The sequence below is a fragment of the Ranitomeya imitator genome, chromosome 4 (genome assembly GCF_032444005.1).
Source record: "Ranitomeya imitator isolate aRanImi1 chromosome 4, aRanImi1.pri, whole genome shotgun sequence".
In the NCBI taxonomy this organism is placed as follows: Eukaryota; Metazoa; Chordata; class Amphibia; order Anura; family Dendrobatidae; genus Ranitomeya; species Ranitomeya imitator.
This window is the reverse complement of record NC_091285.1, coordinates 43,850,056-43,867,531: the sequence shown is the minus strand read 5'-3', so window position 1 is coordinate 43,867,531 and position 17,476 is coordinate 43,850,056. Positions and strand designations below refer to the sequence as shown.

The 17,476-nt window shown below is 48.0% G+C and overlaps 1 protein-coding gene across 2 annotated transcripts in view; it reads left to right on the top strand.

Moving 5' to 3' along the window:
• The first annotated feature begins 985 nt into the window (after positions 1-985).
• The window catches only part of CANX (calnexin), a 53,960-nt gene continuing 37,469 nt past the window's right edge, over positions 986-17,476 (top strand). For both annotated transcript variants that reach the window (XM_069763609.1, XM_069763608.1), the window contains exon 1: positions 986-1,121. The gene's annotated coding sequence lies outside the window, so the exon portion shown is untranslated. The remainder of the gene's footprint in view (positions 1,122-17,476) is intronic.

The following is a 17,476-nucleotide window of genomic DNA, read 5'->3' as shown; positions in this document are numbered from 1 at the left end:
AAGGGGCACAGGATGGGGACATTATGCCAGGAAGAGGCACAGGATGGGGACATTATACCAGGAAGAGGCACAGGATGGGGATATTATACCAGGAGGGGGCACAGGATGGGGACATTATACCAGGAAGAGGCACAGGATGGGGATATTATACCAGGAGGGGGCACCGGATGGTGACATTATACCAGGAGGGGGCACGGATGGGTGGCATTAGTACAAGCTGTGGTAATTATTTATTGGGGGGGCACATATCTATAAGATTTAGAACGCTACAGGGGCCCATACATCTGACTGACACGTAGGTGGCCCCATCAGCCTCTAGTTACACCGCTGCCTGTGCTCATCCCCACTGGTCGGAGTTACACTTTCTCCTCTCATTGCACTATACATAAAATTTGCTGCAGTTTTTTTTCCAACAACGGAGAAGAAACTAAAGAGATAAAAGTCACAAAGGCAGCGGTGAGGTCAGCAGCGATTCCAGGGGTCAGCAGCGGTTCCCGGCACTGTCAGGGCAGAGTCCTCAGCGGTCTGTGCGGCTCAGGCCCGTCCGTGGGCAGAGGAGAATGTCAGGAACACGCTCTGACCCCACCCAACATAACCCTCTCACAGGAGCGGCGTGGTAAGCGCTCCCCCGCCGCCTCACACCGCCACACGCCGCGGCCTTTGCTCCGCCGCCCGGGCGGTGACGCGCGCTCGTGTGATGCTTCAATGAATGGATTATTTTTAGGACTCATTTACCATTTTACTTCCTCTTTCCTCAACACCCAGCCGACCCCTCCCCGCAGCCAATCAGCGTGCTTCCTCTTCAACCCCCGCCAACCAATCCTAGCGGTCCACGAAGAGAAGGTCCTGGAAGGTCTCCGCCCCTCAAACGATTGGCGGCCGCTTTAACCAATGATATTTCGATATCTCTCATTAGTCTCGCCCACAATGCGTTGAGTGACCAATAGTAAACCGAGTAACAGGCGTGACCAGTGTGGGTGTTCGCAGAAGCTGTGCCTTAGCTTTTAGTACGTGGCTCCTCCCCTTCTGCTTCACTCCCGGCAGGACACGTGACGGAGCGGTCGGTGCAGCGGCGGCAGCTGGCGGGTGACTGGAGCGGGAGGGAGAACTGTGTACAGGCGGTGAGTGCTGCGGAGGGAGAGGGCACGGTGCGTCTGCTGCACCCTGGGAGGGTGATGTAGCGAGGCCTGGGCCGCCTGTACACCGGCTGTCAGGGCCATGACACTAGGCCTCACATACACAGTGCTGCCCATTCATCCTCACAGCCCTAACAGGCCGTAAACCGAGCCCGACTGCACGACGTTGCTCGCCCATAGACCTATATGTGTGCATTCTGGACTATTCTACATTATTGCTGCCCCTTGGAGCCTCATATATAGCTATATTATACAGTCTGCCTCTTTAAAAGGCGGTGCTATCTATCCATTAGCCACACCCACTTTAAAATGAATTTTCTGTAGCTTTCACCTTAAATTCCCCAATTGATCCCCTCCTTGTCACCAGTGTCTGCACCCCTCCCCCATGTTTAGTGACCCCCACCTTCCAAAATAATTGTCTTTAGCGGGCGCCTTAACATGGAGGGGCTCCACAATGACTTGCAAAACCCCCACGGTCAGTTAAAAACAAGTGTCCTTTATTCCTCCTCCCCAGGTCCGGTCGCTGTTCCCAGTGTCTGGCAGCAGCGCTGTGGACAACCACAATCTGAGACCTCCCTCAATGGCTCCGCCTGCATTGTCAGCACGATCTGCTCAGTCACTGATTGGCTGCAGTGCTGTCGGTGCTGTCAGACCTGTGGAGGGTGACGGAAGCAGTTTATTTACTTAAAAAAAAAAAAAATTAAACAAGCTGGAAGATGGCAGGTGATTCCTGATGAAGGGTGCTACAGCGTCATGCTGGTTTTGACACTTTAGACTAAGTGCTCCTGTGGATCGGGCGCTCAGCCTCAGTCGGCAGGGCCAGGAGTGACTGGTATGAATGAAGGGGCTCCAGGAATGGTATAGAAATGCTGAAAATCACTTTGCTTTCTGTATCTGTATATATTCCAAGACTTCTCCCGTGCTGCGCCAATCCTCTGGAATGCTCTACCCCAAGATATTAGGACCATCCATAATTTGCATAGTTTTAGGCGCTCGCTCAAAACACATTTGTTCAGAGCGGCCTATCACATTCAGTAATCAGTCATTTTATGTTTGTGTGTGTGTAGCCCATTCACTATCCCCATCTATTCCCCAACCCCTGAAGATGGCTGGACCATGATTGTAAATACATCATTGTAAATACACACCTGTACTTTGTATCTCCCCACCTCATTGTAGACTGTAAGCTCTCACGAGCAGGGTCCTCTTATTTTGCTTTAATTATTGTATTGCTAACGTTGTTACTTATGACTTTTGTGTTTGAAACTGTTAAACTGTAAAGCGCTGCGGAATATGTTGGCGCTATATAAATAAAGATTATTATTATTATCTGCAGGTGTAAATGATGCTGATCTAGGTGACTTGTCACTTACAGGTGATGTATAGGTGGCGTCACTTGTGTATAGGCATATATGTCCATCCTGAGGATACGGGAGATATCCTGCACCTCTCTGACATCACTTGGGGCATCTGGTAGATAACGGCATCCTGCTATCTGCACACACGGTGGCGCCCCTGACGGTGGCGCCCCCTCCCTGCTGACTTATTTCTGTTGTCAATATTCAAAAGTACCAGCGTGAAACGCGCGTCCCAGTGCTCCTGTGCAGGCACATCCCTGACGTCTACAGGAAGGGCACAATGACCTGTGTAGATCAGGCAGAGTCTTCCTCACTGTCTCCTGGCATAACGATGGGACACGAGTAGCTATGGTGGCCCGGAAGTCCATGGGGCGATGAGGGTTGTAATATTGCAGTAACTGGATGGAGAAATGTGCATTATACTTGTGCGATTTGTTTACTTGCAGTTATGCGGCCCACCACAAATTTTACTCCAACTGGGGACTGAATTTGACAAACTTGCCTCAGCTCCAGGCCCTTTGTCAGTGCTGGGCAAAAATGGCATGAGAATGCAAAGTATCACAGAATTTTAACGCAGCTTTGCACCGAAATTTTACATGACTTTTTTTTTTTCAAAGGTTTTTATGCTCAGATTCTGGGTTAAAAGCAATGATGAATCGGGGCCATAGTATCTGCAGGTCTTGCTGCTTAGGTCGGACAGCCCTTTAAATACTACGAAGGCTTTAAAAGGGAACTTGTCAGGTCCCCATGTCTGAAGAATTAAAGGGGTTGTTCACTTTTCAGACTACTCCTTCTTAATCCCTCTGATAACATCTATACTGGCCTCTGATGCCGTAGAAGTTCCAGCGATGTCTGTACTGGTTCTCCCGGACCCCGTATGTCACTGTTATGGGTTTTTTTGTGGGAAAACAGTGCTGGCTTCACTCCTATGGAAAAACCAAGGCTTCCAGAGGACGCGAGAGCTGCTGCATCTCTCATAGCCTTGGTCAATTATGTTCCTATGAGAGGAGAACAAAGCCAGTTTTGATTGACCACAAAATCACATAACAATGTCATATGGACCCCCTGATAGCCAGTGGTAAGAATGCTGGAACGGCACTGAAGGCCTGTATAGATGAGGATTCAGAGTAGTGGACAACCCCTTTAACTTTTTTCTGCAGTGTCTCATGTGCTAACTATGCTGCCCTAGTCCAGTGGGCGGTCTCCTCCCATAACTTTCAAAATGGTGATTACGGCGCTCCTGTGGGTAGTGCCCAAGTAGGATCTTACCCCATATAAACCTTGAAGAAAACTTAGGGATTCAGGGAAATGCTGTAAGAAGACAATTTTGTGCAGGCAATCCAAAAATATATGATGTTTCGGTCTCATGATCTTCATCAGTCAGATTGCAGTGTGCAAAAGGGTACAGGTAATAATGAACGATCCAGATCAGCAGCAAGTGCTGCAGCAGTGTGAGACGCCTCCTCCAGACCACTCCTGTATAAAAAACACAGGCGACACAGTTGATTTTTCCAAAACAATTGCAGTGCAATAGTTACAGAGAACTTTGTTAGAATAAAGAAATCTGCATCCATTTCTCTATAGCAGCGGTTGGGGACCTGGAAAAACTGCAAATTAAAAATAAAAAAACACTGTCCTCCTTCAAGAAGCAGATTGAGTGCTTCTTCTCCAGCGGTCCCTCCAGGCTTCACTAGCATGTGACCCCTGCTGCCAGTCATGAGCCACGGGCTGCTTTGTGCTTTACGACTGGCATCAATACTAGTAATGCAGCATGTAAGCACTGCAGTCATGTGCACTACTCCCTGGGCAGCGTGCACAAGGCCACGTCATAGACCTGCCCATAGGCAATATTGTGCATGCTCTGTCACGCCATAGGCTCCATAAGGGGGCGCCGTTACTCATGGTGGACACTAGGTTTACTGCATACATATTGGAGTCTTTTTAGCCTCATGGGCTCCGCGCAGTGCTCTGTAAGCTGAGGACAGACGTTTCTCATCACCACCTGGACAGACGTCTTCTGCGCTATGATCCCCTTTCACGTGCACTATTTTCCAGAGTTTTTCCTGTAATCCTATTAGTGGGCACTTGAAGTCGACCCATCATTTGCTTGTTACGTCTCTGATTTTTATTTTTTCATTCATATTACCTGCCGATCTTTGGTACTTCATCCACTTTTGGGAAAGTTAGAATCAATCCTTGATTTCCAAGGTCGATGGGGTCATGTGAGAGCTCTTGGGGCTTAGAACGCCATCTGTCCTGCTCTGCCCAGTAACCTGGACTTACCGATGCGGGTCACTGGGCAGATCATAGCCAGATAATGGTGAAGTATCGGCAAATACGGAGCTTTGTAGTTTCCTTCTTGCACTGATCTGTGAGTTGTATCAATGTTGCAGAACCTCCAGTACTGATGTATCCTGACATAAGGGTTCATTTACGTGGCGGATGCTGGGAGGACGGCCACGGTTAGAGCAAGAATGTGACGGCAAGAATTATTCTTGTTCAGTTTTAGTTTTCCCTAGACATAAGCAGGCTCCGGAGCCGCCAGCCACTTATCTCCCCTTGCTTTAGTGAAATATGTCATTTGTGGGATGTGGGGTGTTGTACTGACAGTGAGCGGAATGGTTATCATGTGTATGGCTACCTTTACCAGCATTCATTCCCAGGCTTTAGGGTCCTGCCTGCAGCTGCTCTTATCATGCCCCCAGCAGCACCACATATACTGAGGCTGACATCTGTCTGGAAGCCATTTAATATTGGGCTTTAAGGGGTTTTTGATCTTGTGCAGATGCAGGGGATTCTGCGGCCTGTATCTTGCATCACTTTTTGATGCTGTAAGGGTAAATGACCATGTGGGTTAATCATAGCACTATCGCCATCTTGTGGACACAACCTGCTGCCGTCCATATTTGTTCTCATTCATAGCCAAAGGGGGGGAGGAGAAGGGCTTCAGGTCAGCTGCTGGCGTTGGGGATAAGCCGACTGACACACAACTTAGCATTTAATGGGACCTGTTACTGTGAAGCTTCCTGCACCTTTAAAGCCTATCAGTCACATGTAGGGTTGAGCGAAACGGGTCGAACATTTTCAAAAGTCGCCGACTTTTGGCTAAGTCGGGGTTTCATGAAACCCGATCCGACCCCTGTGCGGGGTCGGCCATGCGGTACGCGACTTTCGCGCCAAAGTCGCGTTTCAATGACGCGAAAAGCGCCATTTCTCAGCCAATGAAGGTAAACGCAGAGTGTGGGCAGCGTGATGACATAGGTCCTGGTCCCCACCATCTTAGAGAAGGGCATTGCAGTGATTGGCTTGCTGTCTGCGACGTCACAGGGGCTATAAAGAGGCGTTCCCGCCGACCGCCATCTTACTGCTGCTGATCTGAGCTTAGGGAGAGGTTGCTGCCGCTTTGTCAGAAGCAGGGATAGCGTTAGGCAGGGTCCATTAACCACAAAACCGCTTGTGCTGCAGCGATTTGCACTGTCCAACACCACCCTCGGTGTGCAGGGACAGTGGAAGTTTTTTTTTTTTTTTTTTTCCCCTCAGCGCTGTAGCTCATTGGGCTGCCCTAGAAGGCTCCCTGATAGCTGCATTGCTGTGTGTACGCCGCTGTGCAAACCAACTGCTTTTTTCAAAGCACAAATCCTCTTGTTCCTTCCTTTCTGCACAGCTATCTTTTTTGTTTGTCCACACTTTTTATTTCATTTGTGCATCAGTCCACTCCTTATTGCTGCCTGCCATACCTGGCTGAGATTACTGCAGGCAGGGAGATAGTAGCTGCCTGCCATACCTGGCTGAGATTACTGCAGGCAGGGAGATAGTAATTGTAGGACATTCCCTGTTTTTTTTTTTTTTTTTGGTGGGAGATTAAGATTGGCAATTTGGCATTTCTGCTAGAGTGCCATCCCTGTGTGTGCCATCTCTCTCACATAGTGGGCCATAGAAAGCCTTTTCATTTTTCTGTATTTTTTTTTGTGGGGTGTATAAATTCTCCCTGATAAAAATACAGTGGGAGATTAATATTGGCCTTTGGGCTTGTGTGCCAGTCCTGAGTGTGCCATCTCTCTCACAAATAGTGGGCCATAGAAAGCCTATTTTATTTTTTTTTGGGTTTTATAAATTCTCCCTGAAAAAAAGGGAGATTAATATTGGCCTCTGGGCTTGTGTGCCAGTCCTGAGCGTGCCATCTGTGCCAGCCCTGAGCGTGCCATCTCTCTCACAAATAGTGGGCCATAGAAAGCCTATTTAATTTTTTTTTTTGTTTTATAAATTTTCCCTGAAAAAAGGGAGATTAATATTGGCCTCTGGGCTTGTGTGCCAGTTGTGAGCGTGCCATCTGTGCCAGTCCTGAGCGTGCCATCTCTCTCACAAATAGTGGGCCATAGAAAGCCTATTTAATTTTTTTTTTGGTTTTATAAATTTTCCCTGAAAAAAGGGAGATTAATATTGGCCTCTGGGCTTGTGTGCCAGTTGTGAGCGTGCCATCTGTGCCAGTCCTGAGCGTGCCATCTCTCTCACAAATAGTGGGCCATAGAAAGCCTATTTAAATATTTTTTTGGTTTTATAAATTCTCCCAGAAAAAAAGGGAGATTAATATTGGCCTCTGGGCTTCTGTGCCAGTCCTGAGCGTGCCATCTGTGCCAGTCCTGAGCGTCCCATCTCTCTCACAAATAGTGGGCCATAGAAAGCCTATTTTTTTTTTTTTTTTGGGTTTTAGAAATTCTCCCTGGAAAAAAAAAGGGAGATTAATATTGCCCTTTGGGCTTGTGTGCCAGTACTAAGCGTTCCATCTCTCTCTCTCTCTGTCAGTGGGCCATAGAACGCCTATTTTTGGTTTTATTTGTTTTATAAATTCTCCCTGAAAAAATCATTTTATTTTATTTGGTTTCTAAATTCTTCCTGATAAAATCATATTTTTTTTATTATTTTTTTTTCTAAAGTCTCCCTGAAAAAAAAAAAAAAAAACAACCAAAAAAAACAGTGGGAGATTAATATTGGCCTTTCTGCTTGTGTGCCAGTCTTGACTCCTGGGTGTGCCATCTCTCTCTCTCTCTCTCTCCAATTGTGGTCCATAGAAAGCCTATATTTTTTTTCCTTGATTTGGGTTCCAAAATCTACCAGAGAAAATAACTCCATCAATCATTGGTAGAAAAATATTGGCCTCTGGGCTTGTGTGCCACTCCTGATTCCTGTGTGCGTCATCTCTCACTCAGTGGCCCATAGAAAGCATATAGTTAGTTACATTTGTTTTCTAAATTCTCCCTGCAAAAATCTATTTTTTTTTTTTTGGGGGGGTTTCTAAAGTGTTCCTGAAAAAAATAAAAATAAAAAAAAAATAATAGTGTGACATTAATATTAACATTTGTGCTTCAGTGACAGTCCTGCGTGTGGGGCATCTCTCTAATTTGCAGCCACCAAAAAAAGAGTGTGTAACATTGGGCCTGATTTTCGCTGTGGTCTCACCAACCTGTAAAGGGGTAGCTAAATCATACTGAAGTTATAGCTCACCGTGTAAGTTGTGTGACTGCAACAAATAACGTTAGTTTGGTTACGTTTTTAAAACAATGAGGAAGTCTAGTGGAAGAGGTCGTGGCCGGGGGCGTTCATTGTCAGCTGGTAATGAGGGTAGTGGTAGTGGTGGAGCATCAGGTGGTCGTGGGGAAAAAAATATTGCACCTAAGTCTGGAGCTGTGGAGCCAGGTTCGTCGTCTGGCTACACAAGGCCTCGAACGCTCCCTTTTCTGGGATTAGGAAAACCGCTTTTAAAGCCGGAGCAGCAAGAGCAAGTTTTGGCTTATCTTGCTGACTCAGCCTCTAGCTCTTTTGCCTCCTCTCGTGAAACTGGTAAAAGTAAAAGCAGCGCGTCGTTAGTGGATGTTCACGGTCAGGGACAAGTCACTTCCTTGTCCTCTTCAGCAAAAACAACAACAGAGAAGAATGCAGCAGGCGACACAACGGGTTACTCCATGGAGCTCTTTACACATACCGTCCCTGGCTTAGAAAGTGAAGCAGTTAACAGTCCATGCCCATTACAAATTGAATCTGACATGGAGTGCACTGACGCACAGCCACAGCCAGACTACTATGCTGGTCCTTTGACTCAGACCACAACATTGCCCTCGCAGGGTGCTGATCAAGAATCAGACCCTGATGAGACTATGTTGCCCCATCACGAACGCTATACCACCGAACGACACGGTGACACAGACGAAGTTGCGCAGGAGGTACAAGAAGAGTTATTAGATGACCCAGTTCTTGACCCCGATTGGCAGCCATTGGGGGAACAGGGTGCAGGCGGCAGCAGTTCTGAAGCAGAGGAGGAGGAGGGGCCGCAGCAGGCATCAACATCGCCACAGGTTCCATCTGCCGGGCCCGTATCTTGCCCAAAACGCGTGGCAAAGCCAAAACCTGGTGGAGGACAGCGTGGCCATCCGGTTAAAGCTCAGTCTGCAATGCCTGAAAAGGTATCCGATGCTAGAAAGAGTGCAGTCTGGCATTTTTTTAAACAACATCCAATTGATCAGCGCAAAGTCATCTGTCAAAAATGTTCTACTTCCTTAAGCAGAGGTCAGAATCTGAAAAGTCTCAATACTAGTTGCATGCATAGACATTTAACCACCATGCATTTGAAAGCTTGGACTAACTACCAAACGTCCCTTAAGGTTGTTGCACCCTCGGCCAATGAAGCTAGTCATCAACGCAACATCCCTTCCGGCAGTGTAGGACCACCATTTAGCGCACCACCTGCTGTATCTGTGCAGGTATCTTTGCCAGGCCAAAGCAGTCAGGGTCAGGGAATCACCAGTTTCGTAGTAGGAAACACTGCATCTAGGGCACCGGCGGCAACAATACCATCTCCCACCGTCTCTCAGTCTGCCATGTCCACCGGCACCCCCGCTAGTTCCACGATCTCCAGCTCTCCAGTCCAGCTCACCCTACATGAGACTATGGTTAGAAAAAGGAAATACTTAGCCTCGCATCCGCGTACACAGGGTTTGAACGCCCACATAGCTAGACTAATCTCGTTAGAGATGATGCCCTACCGGTTAGTTGAAAGCGAAGCTTTCAAAGACCTGATGGACTACGCTGTACCACGCTACGAGCTACCCAGTCGACACTTTTTTTCCAGAAAAGCCATCCCAGCCCTCCACCAGCATGTTAAAGAGCGCATCGTCCATGCACTCAGGCAATCTGTGAGCACAAAGGTGCACCTGACAACAGATGCATGGACCAGTAGGCATGGCCAGGGACGTTACGTGTCCATCACGGCACACTGGGTAAATGTGGTGGATTCAGGGTCCACAGGGGACAGCAAGTTTGGGACAGTTCTGCCTAGCCCACGGTCTAGTAATCAATTGGCTGTAGCCGTTCGCACCCCCTCCTCCTCCTCCTCCTCCTCGTCCTCCTGCAGAAGCAAGAGCTCGTCCACAGACCGCAGTCGCACAAACACTCCATCCGCACCTGCCACTGTTGCACACCAGGTCTCCCATTATGGGGCAGCTACTGGCATACGTCAGCAGGCTGTATTGGCTATGAAGTGTTTGGGCGACAATAGACACACCGCGGAAGTTCTGTCCGAGTTCTTGCAGCAAGAAACGCAGTCGTGGCTGGGCACTGTAGATCTTGAGGCAGGCAAGGTAGTGAGTGATAACGGAAGGAATTTCATGGCTGCCATCTCCCTTTCCCAACTGAAACACATTCCTTGCCTGGCTCACACCTTAAACCTGGTGGTGCAGTGCTTCCTGAAAAGTTATCCGGGGTTATCCGACCTGCTCCTCAAAGTGCGTGGACTTTGCGCACATATCCGCCGTTCGCCTGTACACTCCAGCCGTATGCAGACCTATCAGCGTTCTTTGAACCTTCCCCAGCATCGCCTAATCATAGACGTTGCAACAAGGTGGAACTCAACACTGCACATGCTTCAGAGACTGTGCGAACAGAGGCGGGCTGTTATGTTTTTGTGGGAGGATACACATACACGGGCAGGCAGTAGGATGGCAGACATGGAGTTGTCAGGTGTGCAGTGGTCGAAGATTCAAGACATGTGTCAAGTCCTTCAGTGTTTTGAGGAATGCACACGGCTGGTTAGTGCAGACAACGCCATAATAAGCATGAGCATCCCCCTAATGCGTCTGCTGATGCAAAGTTTGACGCACATAAAGGATCAGGCGTCTGCACCAGAGGAAGAGGAAAGCCTTGATGACAGTCAGCGATTGTCTGGTCAGGGCAGTGTACATGACGAGGTACCGGGCGAAGAGGAGGTGGAGGATGAGGAGGATGATGGGGATGAGTATATTTTTAATGAGGAAGCTTTCCCGGGGGCACGGGAAATTGGTGGCGTGGCAAGGCCGGGTTCTGGTTTTTTGAGGGACACAAGTGACGTAGATTTGCCTGCAACTGCCCCTCAACCAAGCACAACCGCAGATTTGACAACGGGAACTTTGGCCCACATGGCGGATTATGCCTTGCGTATCCTCAAAAGGGACACACGCATTACAAAAATGATGAACGATGACGATTACTGGTTGGCCTGCCTCCTTGATCCTCGCTATAAAGGCAAATTGCAAAATATTATGCCACATGAGAACTTGGAACTAATATTAGCAACAAAACAATCAACTCTTGTTGACCGTTTGCTTCTGGCATTCCCTGCACACAGCGCCCGTGATCGTTCTCACACGAGCTCCAGGGGCCAGCAGACCAGAGGTGTTAGAGGGGCAGAAATCAGAAGTGGCGTTGGCCAGAGGGGTTTTCTGACCAGGTTGTGGAGTGATTTTTCTATGACCGCAGACAGGACAGGTACTGCAGCATCAATTCAAAGTGACAGGAGACAACATTTGTCCAGTATGGTTACAAACTATTTTTCATCCCTTATCGACGTTCTCCCTCAACCGTCATTCCCATTTGATTACTGGGCATCCAAATTAGACACCTGGCCAGAATTGGCAGAATATGCATTGCAGGAGCTTGCTTGCCCGGCAGCTAGTGTCCTATCAGAAAGAGTATTCAGTGCTGCAGGTTCAATACTAACAGAAAAAAGGACTCGTCTGGCTACCCAAAATGTAGATGATCTAACCTTCATTAAAATGAACCACAACTGGATTTCAAAATCTTTTGCCCCACCCTGCCCGGCTGACACCTAGCTTTCCTATGAAAAGGTCTTGCCTGTGGACTATTCTGAATGACTTTTCCAATCTCGTAATTTTCTTCACCTGATTGTCCAGCATACGACATGTTTCCACCTCACGAAATGGCCAAACTCCCCACACGGGGCCGTGCTATCGCCACTTTGCGCTTGGACCCTTGAGAGTGCTGTTTGTCTGAAGAGGTGGGTGTGGCCGCTTTTGGTCGACGGCACTGCCACTGGGTCCCTCATAGTACAATAAAGTGTCTCTGGCGGTGGTGGTGCGCACCCAACGTCAAACACACCGTTGTAATTTGAGGGGCCCTGTGCCTGTACCGCCGGCCACAAGACAGTTCCCCCCCCCCCAGCTCAAACAGTGCTCTACCACTAGCAAAATTATCTCTCACAGCTTCACCAATGTGTAGTCTAGGCGCTGACATCCTTCAATGCCTGGCACTGACAATACCATTGTTTTGACATTTTTGTTATGTTAGGCCTTCGAAGCCTGTCTGCGGTCCCTTCTTTCTACAACTACTACACTGACCAGGCCACTGCTGGCCGTGTTACCCTGGAACCAATTTAAAAGTGCCTACAGTCAGCCCAATTTTGTTATGTTAGGCCTTCGAAGACTGTCTGCCGTCACTCCTTCCACTAGACTTCCACTGACCATACACTGCTGCCCATGTACCCCTGGAACCAATTTAAAGTGCCTACAGCCAGCCCAATTTTGTTATGTTAGGCCTTCGAAGACTGTCTGCCGTCACTCCTTCCACTAGACTTCCACTGACCATACACTGCTGCCCATGTACCCCTGGAACCAATTTAAAGTGCCTACAGCCAGCCCAATTTTGTTATGTTAGGCCTTCGAAGCCTGTCTGCGGTCACTCCTTCCACTAGACTTCCACTGACCAGACCACTGCTGCCCGTGTACCCCTGGAACCAATTTAAAAGTGCCTACAGCCAACCCAAGTTTGTTATGTTAGGCCTTCGAAGCCTGTCTGCGGTCACTCCTTCCACTAGACTTCCACAGACCAGACCACTGCTGCCCGTGTACCCCTGGAACCAATTTAAAAGTGCCTACAGCCAGCCCAAGTTTGTTATGTTAGGCCTTGGAAGCCTGTCTGCGGTCACTCCTTCCACTAGACTTCCACTGACCAGACCACTGCTGCCCGTGTACCCCTGGAACCAATTTAAAAGTGCCTACAGCCAGCCCAAGTTTGTTATGTTAGGCCTTGGAAGCCTGTCTGCGGTCACTCCTTCCACTAGACTTCCACTGACCAGACCACTGCTGCCCGTGTACCCCTGGAACCAATTTAAAAGTGCCTACAGCCAGCCCAAGTTTGTTATGTTAGGCCTTGGAAGCCTGTCTGCGGTCACTCCTTCCACTAGACTTCCACTGACCATACACTGCTGCCCATGTACCCCTGGAACAAATTTAAAAGTGCCTACAGCCAGCCCAAGTTTGTTATGTTAGGCCTTCGAAGCCTGTCTGCGTCCCGTTCTTTCAACTACAACTACACTGACCAGGCCACTGATGGCCGTGTTCCCTTGGAACCAATTTTAACTTGCCTACAGCCAACCCTATGTTATTATGTTAGGCCTTCGAAGCCTGTCTGCGTCCCGTTCTTTCAACTACAACTACACTGACCAGGCCACTGATGGCCGTGTTCCCCTGGAACCAATTTTAACTTGCCTACAGCCAGCCCAATGTTAGGCCTTTGATGCCTGTCTGCCGTCACTCCTTCCACTAGGCCTCCACTGACCTGTCTATTGCTGCCCGTGTACCCCTTGAACCAACATCATTAAATATAAAAAAAATTAATTTGATTATAAAAAATAAGATCGTGTTGAGATCTCAAATGCAGACATTTTAACAATCAAAACAAACACACAACAAATATCTGGAACTGTACTACAAAGGTCCAACAGCTACAATTTCTTTCTCCTGCAAGAAGTTAACTGAAAGTTTTTTGGAGTTGTTAACACAGATATGGCATCCACCGAGTGTTGTCCTGTCGCGTCTCCTTTAAATTATTTCCAATAAGATGTTAAACTATTAATTTAATAAAATCAATAATTAAAAAAATAATTGAGTAAGTCAAAAGCACATTGCAAATAAACATTAATTACAAATCAAGAAGCATGGCGCGTCCGAGGGTGAGTAGATACCGAATAAGAATATAATCACCCTCGGACGCGCAATGCTTATTTACAACAGCCTTCCTTCCTAAGAATCAGCCCTTTCGTGGTGTAGAGAGAGGTTGTGTTACACTCCAAGGTGTTCCCCGGGTTGCCTTTCATGAGCTTCGATCTTCCGGCTCTCGTTTAGTAGTTGGTGGAAACTACGCTGCATTAGGCCTACAAATTTGGTATGGGGTGTAGAGACAGGTTGTGTTACACTCCAAGGTTTTCACCAGGTTGCCTTTCCTGAGCTTCGATCTTCATGCTCTCGTTTAGTAGGTGTCGGAAAGTAGGCTGCATTAGGCCTACAAATTGGGTATGGGGTGGAGAGAGATGGTGTGTTACACTCCAAGGTGTTCCCCAGGTTTCCTTGCCATTGCTTCGGTCTTCCGACTCTCGTTTAGTAGTTGTAGAAAAGTACACAGCATTAGGCCTACAAAATGGGTATGGGGTGGAGAGAGATGGTGTGTTACACTCCAAGGTGTTCCCCAGGTTGCCTTTCCTGAGCTTCGATCTTCATGCTCTCGTTTAGTAGGTGTCGGAAAGTAGGCTGCATTAGGCCTACAAATTGGGTATGGGGTGGAGAGAGATGGTGTGTTACACTCCAAGGTGTTCCCCAGGTTTCCTTGCCATTGCTTCGGTCTTCCGACTCTCGTTTAGTAGTTGTAGAAAAGTACACAGCATTAGGCCTACAAAATGGGTATGGGGTGGAGAGAGATGGTGTGTTACACTCCAAGGTGTTCCCCAGGTTGCCTTTCCTGAGCTTCGATCTTCATGCTCTCGTTTAGTAGGTGTCGGAAAGTAGGCTGCATTAGGCCTAAAAAATGGGGAATGGGGTGGAGAGAGATGGTGTGTTACACTCCAAGGTGTTCCCCAGGTTTCCTTGCCATTGCTTCGGTCTTCCGACTCTCGTTTAGTAGTTGTAGAAAAGTACACTGCATTAGGCCTAAAAAATGGGTATGGGGTGGAGAGAGATGGTGTGTTACACTCCAAGGTGTTCCCCAGGTTGCCTTTCCTGAGCTTCGATCTTCATGCTCTCGTTTAGTAGGTGTCGGAAAGTAGGCTGCATTAGGCCTACAAATTGGGTATGGGGTGGAGAGAGATGGTGTGTTACACTCCAAGGTGTTCCCCAGGTTTCCTTGCCATTGCTTCGGTCTTCCGACTCTCGTTTAGTAGTTGTAGAAAAGTACACAGCATTAGGCCTACAAAATGGGTATGGGGTGGAGAGAGATGGTGTGTTACACTCCAAGGTGTTCCCCAGGTTGCCTTTCCTGAGCTTCTATCTTCAGGCTCTCATTAAATTGTGGTTAAATGGAACAACTGCATTTGGCGTACTAGTTGGTTTGGGGCCTACTATCGGTGTCTGCCACTCCTTGCTGTTCTCCTGGTTTCCTGTCCTGAAATACCATTTTCAGCCTCTCGTTAAGTAGTTGTTAATGTTAGACTGCATTTGGCGTACTAGTTGGTTTGGGGCCTACTATCGGTGTCTGCCACTCCTTGCTGTTCTCCTGGTTTCCTGTCCTGAAATACCATTTTCAGCCTCTCGTTAAGTAGTTGTTAATGTTAGACTGCATTTGGCGTACTAGTTGGTTTGGGGCCTACTATCGGTGTCTGCCGCTCCTTGCTGTTCTCCTGGTTTCCTGTCCTGAAATTCCGTTTTCAGGCGCTCGTTAAGTAGTTGTTAATGTTAGACTGCATTTGGCCTACTAGTTGGGTTGGGGCCTACTATCGGTGTCTGCCACTCCTTGCTGTTCTCCTCCACTGAACAAAGCTGTGCCGCCTGTTTACTACGGTTGCCAATTTTGAACTGCATTTCGACTACTTACTGATTTGGCCCTACTCTCTGTGTCAGCCTCTCATTCCAGTTGTCCTCCACTGCAATGCCCCCTGGTTATTCCTGTGTTACCAATTTTGAACTGCATTTAGCCCACTTTCTTCTTTGGGCCTATATCTGTGTTTCCACTTCATCGTGCCCATTGCCCAGCCAGTGATAGATGAGTCTGCTGGTACATTGACCCATAACGCAACATTCCCCGTGCACGCTACACAACAACATTGTGACCCTGCTGAAAGTCAGGTTGCTCTTCCCGCATACCATACCACCTTACACGGGGACAAAGAGGAAGGTGCAGATGAAAGTGCAGGTTCCTTCATCAGGTGGGGGGAGGAATACTAGTTGGCGACGTCACTGGCACAGGGCCTCTCATAGTACGCAAAAGTGTTGCTGCCGGTGGGAGGCGCCCCCGCCGTGCAAACACACCGCTGTACTTTGAGGGGCCCTGTGCCAGTGCCAATGCCAACGAGTGGGCCCCCCCTGCTTGCTCAGGTTCACAGCACTTGCAAAGTTGAAATACTTACCTCTCCCTGCTCCACTGCCGTGACGTGGTCCAGATTTCCTGGGCCCACTAATTACTTGAACCAGCCCTACCCCCCACAACTTTAGCCAAATGACCCCCAATTTCAAATGCCTTCCAATTATTATAAGGTAAATTACGCTTGACAAGCTTCATTAAGAAGAATGGATGGTTTTGACATTAAAATGGCCACTCTAGGTGTTTTCCTGGCCCCCACTCACTGCCGACTATGCTGCCCCATTGACTTGCATTGGGTTTCGTGTTTCGGTCGATCCCGACTTTACGTCATAATCGGCCGATTTCACTCGACCCGACTTTGGACATAGTCGGGTTTCGCAAAACCCGGCTCGACTCTAAAAAGGTCAAGGTCGCTCAACTCTAGTCACATGAATACGCTGCTTTACGTAAGTGCAGATTATGCCAGGCTCTCGTATGCACTCTAGTCCAAAAGGCAAAGCGTTTGGCTCCTATACTTCCAGACCACTTGATCTTGATGTGATAATTGAACAATCTGGAAATCATTTTTTTTAATATTGTAATTGTCTTACTTCTGAAAATTCACGCCAAAGTATCGGCCACTAGATGTCTCCCTTCTGTGTAACTCGCGGTCCACTGCCTGTTGTCACGTGATCAGTCTCTAGATGCAATGACCCTGTAGACAGGATGCATATAGTCAGGGGGAGTCTCTCAGGCCAAGCATGCTATTGGACAGTGGCAGGAGCAATGCATGCTGGGAAGCAAGGGAGAGTAAGTTCCAGCTCCTATAGTGCTGGCAGAATGTTGATGGAGAGGAACTGCTCTCAAAAAGAGTAAATTGCAAGATACACAGCTTGAGTATAGGGGATTGTTCCTGTACATATTAGACTGGTATGTGCGACAAAAGTTTTAGCAACTAGTGGTGGATAAAGACAACAAGACCATACTTTTCTATAGATTTTTCTTGCATGCCCTGCTGTACATATGTCAGCCCACGTTGCATGTGTATGGATCGGATTCGGGAGCTGTACCCGCTCCGTACATAGAAAATGACAGTGTTACCACCTAGCCAGCATCAGACGCCACTGCTGTTGCTTATTTAAAGTGCCACTTCTAATCGAAGCTCCCTGACTGTCGTCTTAGGCTAAGTGCACACGTTCAGGAATTCATGCAGAAAATTCCTGTGAAAAACCGGACATTTTCTGCATGAAATCCGGAAGAAATCCCCATGCGTTTTTTGCCGCGGTTTTTCCGCGTTTTTGACGCGGTTTTTCCGCGGTTTTTTCCGGACACTTCCCAATGCATTTTGCAGTGGGAAATCCGCATAAAAACCGCAAAAAAAATGAGCATGTC